The sequence below is a fragment of the Urocitellus parryii genome, unplaced genomic scaffold (genome assembly GCF_045843805.1).
Source record: "Urocitellus parryii isolate mUroPar1 unplaced genomic scaffold, mUroPar1.hap1 Scaffold_86, whole genome shotgun sequence".
Classification (NCBI taxonomy): domain Eukaryota; kingdom Metazoa; phylum Chordata; class Mammalia; order Rodentia; family Sciuridae; genus Urocitellus; species Urocitellus parryii.
Window position 1 is genome coordinate 967,595 of NW_027554202.1, and position 6,221 is coordinate 973,815.

Below are 6,221 nucleotides of genomic sequence, written 5' to 3' on the forward strand. Positions count from 1 at the left end.
TCCTCTTTCTCCCCACCCCCACACTCACTTTTTTTATTAATGCATATTCATTACGCAGAATAATGGATTTCACCGTGGCATATTCATTCATTCACATAACATGCTTTGATCATATCCACCCTCCCTCATTCTTCTTCTTCCACCCACTTTTTCTTCTCTAATAGTCTCCCTTCTACTTTCATATTGTCATGTTGTCCCCCCCCCCCATATTCTATGTATGAAAGAAAATACAATATATGTCTTTCTGAGGAACTCTTTACACTGTTGGTTGGAAAGTACATTAGTATAGCTGCTATTGAAATTAGTGTGGAGGGTCCTCAGGAACTACTATGTGATTCAGCTGTACTGCTCCTCAGTACATGAATTAAAATCAGCACACTATAGCAATAAATGTTTACCCATGTTTATTTAGACACAATTAACATTGGTTAAATTATGGAATCAGCCTCTGTATGTCAATGGAGGAATGGATAAAGCAAGTGTGGTATACATACACAATGGAGTATTATTCAGTCATAAAGAAGAACAAAATCATGTCATTTGCAGGAAGATGGATGGAACTAGAGATTATCACATTTTCTTTATTGAAAAGATAATTTTCTCTTATGAATATATTTCTGTGCAGATGTTGAAAAAAAGATATGTGAGAACAATAAAGCCAGCTTTTGTCAGGACCCCTGGCTGATAAATCAGATAGACCCCACCTTGCAGTGATTTAACAATCCTACCATGCTAAATGCCAAGCCACAAGAATTATCCTTTGAAAAGAGAAGGTCAGCAATCAGCAGGACAAACAACATGCTTTGAGGAACATCAGAGGTAGCTAAATATGATTGTAACTTGCTACCAAGGCTTTATTTATTTTTCAAATAATATTTTGTATGCAAATATTTTCTGGGCCATGTTTCAGAGCTTCATTAAATAAATAAGAAAATTGAATAAGCAATCAGGTTAACTGAAGACTAGAATTTAAGTTGGAACGCATTTGATTTTAGATGCTGGTGTTTGATTTGTGGCTTTGACACACTCCTGCTAGCACTGGATGTGCTAATAATAATTAAACTCTTCCCAGCTGGTGCCTTCTTGTATTCTTTCCAGAATGATTCTGCTCCTTGAAAAAAAAAAGAAACTTTGCTTTAGATTAACCACATGAAATCATTTGACATGTATTTGAAGAGACTTACTTACAGGTATCTGAGGAAACTTGCTTTCCTGACAAGGGAGGTTATTAGTAGCTTCTAGTGAGGGAAAAAAATCCTGAGAGGGATTAAATAAAAGAAACACTTTCTGAATCATTAGATGCTAGACAGGTTAAAATACCAGAAAAATACACTGTAGCACTCAATTTGGCACTAGGTAATGACTTAATGGTTCTCTCGATTTCTAATATTCTATGTGGAACATTTAAACCCTGTGGAGGCCTGATTAGCAAACAGTTTTACTTCACTTTGCAAAAAGAGGATGCAATTGGTTTTGGGTTGGAAAATTCAAAAGTGCTTTAGGATTATTCACAATGCCTGTTTTATAATTTGGTAATTTTGTAGATTGATGCTAAGAGTCATTATGTTCAAGAAGTTTGAAAATTTAGTAGTTTTAGTGTTTCTGAGAACCTAATGTATTTATAAGCTAGTTTTTTTTTTTTAGTTTAGTTTAGTATTTTATACTGGTTGAGAGCACATATTTTGGAACTGGATTTACAGCTTTACAATTTACTAGCTGGGCCACCTTTTCAATATTCCTTAACTTCTATCAACCTCAGCTTTCTCAGTTGTAAAGTAGGGTTTTGGTTTTTTTGTTCTGTTTTGTTTTGTTTTGGTGGTAGTGGTGGTAAAATGGGGACTTTAATGCTTGGTTTATAGGATAACTGTGAGGTATCCATCGTATAACTGGGAAAACATCTTTTCTCTCTCTCCACATTTCCCACCCCAAGGGCTGGTTTTAGACATGTAGAGGGAAGTTGGCCTTCCTAGATTTGATTTATTTATTCAGCAGTCATCTATAATGTACATAATGTATACCAGGAAGTATTTGATGAATGTGAAGATACACCAATGAACAGACAAAGAAGGCTCCTGAGCTCATGTGACTTCCATTCTAAAAGGGGTCCCAGAAAGTCATCAATTAAGCAAACAAGTAAGTATATAATGATGGAGAGTAAAGCGTGTTTTGGAGGGAAAAAAAAGTGTTTAGGAGAAAAATAAGGTAGATGAAGGGGGGAAAAATGAAAAAGATCAAGGGAAGTTACTTTGAGGAATTGACATTAAAAGAAAATGATAATTTCAGAGTTTTAGCAAGGAGGCCTTTGATAATTAGAGAAGGCCCTGAGAAGATGAATGGATACACAGGATTTCTGTTCTCAAATGCAGACAGAGCCAAAGCACAGTCTGAAAAATGAGAGGATGAAAAAGGAACAATGTCCTATCTGACAACATCGTATTTTTCCCCTCAATGGCGGTTTGGAGGAATATTAACAGATCATGCTTCACTTAAGTAAATATTCTTCTTTAATAAGAATCATTGTTTATAGTGACAAACAGGTAACTGTGGATGTTCTTTCTAGAGAGGGCACTGTAGAACACAGCCAACTGATTATCACCTCAGTATGTCCCTCTGCATCTGCTCAGAACCACTGTTACCTCTGGGCTGTTTGCACCAGTGATGGATCATGGTGGGTTTACTAGCCTAGGACCATTTGCCTCAGGCACGATTCCTCTAATGGACAACTTTAGCTCAAACCACCTCCCCGCACTGCATTGTTCTGGTCAATGATTTTCTTAGAGAAGCACTATAAGAAGAGCCTCTAATCCATTCTTCCCCCTACCCTTCACAGATGGCAAACTTGCACTGGGTTCTAAAGGCTCTCCCTGGCTACAGTTTCCCTAGGCCCTTTTTTTTTAGAGAGAGAGAGAGAGAGAGAATTTTAATATTTGTTTTTTAGTTTTCTGTGGACACAACATCTTTGTTTGTATGTGGTGCTGAGATCGAACCCGGGACGCATGTATGCCAGGCGAGCGCAGTACTGCTTGAGCCACATCCCTGGCCCCACCCTAGGTCCTTTTATCTGCCCTAAATATTGCATCTAATAAGCATCTTAACCATCTAATGCTGTCTTGGCTTCTACTTCTTAGAAGATCTGAACAGACACAGTTGGGACCAGGAGTGGTCAGAGAAAGCAGATGGTAAGATGAGTTCCATAGGCCAAGGCTGAAAGTAGGCAAGGCAGACACAGAGATGGGCTTGGTTATAAGTGTGAAGATGAGGCCATGTGGCATCCCTTAGCTATCAGATGCCAGGGAGCCACCATGACGGTAAAGACTGGCAAGGATGAAAGGGCCTTCTAGGGGGCTTGACTCTCAGGACATTGTGGAGATGAGTCATAGAACCTGGCTTCTTTCAGGGAAAAATACAGAATTAATCAACAACGGGCCTTCTTAACTTCAAAAACCAGAGGAAAGAAAGAATGGAGGAGCCTGAGGCAGGTGGCAGTCACCCAGTAAAAAAGTTTTGATCCCTTGCTCGGTTTTCTTAAGTCAACTTTCAGATCTAGACACATTGACTGAAGAGATATGGGGTAGCTTAAGAGAAAGAACCCTGCAAATACTGCAATAGTAACTTCTGTAGCATGTCCCAAGTCCTTCAAAGGGACAGGGTCCTGCAGCCATTTATTGGAGTAACTGCACACTGGGGAATGAGAGCATGCCTAGAACTTTTGAGGACTTTCAGACACATGGTCGCAACTGACAATAGTATCAGAGATCCAAAGGAGCACCAAACTCTGTGTTAAATTGGAGGATTATAGGGGTCAGAAAGCAGTCTAGAAAAAGTCTAGTTCACAGTGGGCCCACTGGTACTTTTTCTGGTGCCTGAGTGTATTGTTGAAGCAACATACTTGAAAGTTTAGGTGTCTCCACATTGAGACAGACATTGGCCTATGAGGTAAGAGTTACCATAGTAGGAAAGACCAAACAGAAGTCTATGAATCTTTCTCCCTTCACCCTTCATCCAGGGTAATAAATCACAGTATCACATCCCAGGGAAATAGCAAAAATAAACGCCATCCTTAAAAAACCCAAAAGAATGTGGGGATGGGGTGGGGGGTTCTATCTTATCTATTTAATCCATGAGTCTCTGAGCCTTGCAGAAGCTGGCTAGATCCAGCAACATGAATGGAGATTACTGCACATTCAGCCAAGTAATAGCCCCAATTTCAGCTGCTGTGCCGGACATGGCAGTGTTGTTAGAGTGGACTAATGATTCCTCAGGTAAAGGATGTGCTCCATTAATTTAGCAAATGTCGTTTGTATTTTTATTTTACTCTATTTGTCTCAGAGCAATCTGTATTCCCATAAAATAGACAGAAACATTAGTTTACAGTTTTTATTCAGCTTCTTTTCACTCTCCATTGTCAGTTGTGATGTAATCCAAAGAGATCTAGACATCCCACTGAGCATCCCATTGATCCACTCCATCAATGACACTATGCTGATTGAGCAGGACCGGGAAGTGAAGTTTAGTGTCCCCTGGTAAAAAACGTGCTCCAGAGGGTCAGATAAAGGTCCTGGGAAGAGTCAGGGACCTGCCCCTTCAATAAAGTATTAGAGACTCAGTAGTCAGGGGTATACCTGAATATTCTCTCTAGAGTGAAAAAGAATGCTGTAGCTGCGTTTCTTTTCTTCAGAGAACAGCACACCACTGGCTAGATCCCTTTGGGCTATGGGAGCAACATATTCCACACATAAGTCTCCCTCCCCAGTTCACATCTGTGGTCATCTGGGCAGAGGTGCCAACCAACTGAAAGAGAAATAACTTGAGCTTGGTTTACAGATAGGTTGGCTCAATTTGTGGGTCTAAGTTGAAAATTTAGAAATGGTTGCTGCCAACCATTGCTGCCACATTCACAAATGATCTTAAAAGATGGTGGAGATGGTTGGGGAGATGTCCCAGTGATAGGATACATGAATAAACTTGGCATGAAAGGAGAAGTAGCCCAAAAGAAACTACAGAAATATCAGGGCTGAGAGCAACAGAATGTCTGGCTAGTCAAAGACCTAGAAATAAATGCACTGGGCTATTGAACATAAAGAGTGCTGGGGAGGAGGCATGTGGTTCTGAAAGCCAAACATAGGCCTGAGCATGTCACATTCTTGAATAGAACAGACTGGAACTGCGTGGATGGCATATTCTGCTTCCACTTTGCTCTGTCAGTTTGAAGAAGAAGAAAAAAGAAAACCAAACTCAAACAGTAACTCATAGGCTTGATAGGTGACAACACACAACAGACAGAATGATTTGCTAATGCTCCTGGCAAAACTGCCTGCTTCTGTCAGATCCCACAGGGAGAAACATTTTGAAATGAAATTTGCCTGGAGCAGATTGTATTGTTTCATAGGCAGTTCATCCTATCTACCTCCTGGGGAAAGCTTCAACCTATCCGTTTCTTTTCTCTCATAGTAAACCAACTTATGATCAATGAATCACGGAGGGAGAGATAATTTATTTGGAGATGGTGGGGAGAATGTTCAATTATCTGACTATACTCCCAACTCTGCACGTGTTCCATGACATAACTGCAGCTTATAGTACCTGTATTTAATTGGAATTGTGTTGTGCACAGGTTAAAGAGTCAATGAACAAGAAAAGAAAGACTTTAAATATTGTCAAACATAAGGCTAGCTTGCTAAAATGAACTTTAGACTATATATATATATATATATATATATATATATATATATATATATGAATATATATGAGTATATATATACATATATATATATATATATATGAATATATATGAGTATATATATACATATATATATATATATACTCATATTTAGACTATATATATGTATATATATATATATATATATATATATATATATATATACTCATATATATTCATAGTGAACAATTAGATACAAAATTTGTGTATTTAATAATCTTTAGAAAGTGAGAAAGGGACATTATAACTACCTAGTCATCATTTTTTTTCTCCAAGGAGGCACTTGCTTCAAGTTTAAGATGAAAGTGGCCAGAAAGAGAACATTGGGCCCATAGTACAGAAAGCCAGTGGAAAAAACCTAGTATATAATGATGCCATTTCCTCGTTAAAAGCCCATAGTAAAATGATTTTTCAATTAATACTAATTAGAACAATCCTTATCATAAATAAAATTTCATGCATGTGCTGATTTTGGCATACTCCATTAAATTCTCTGTCTATT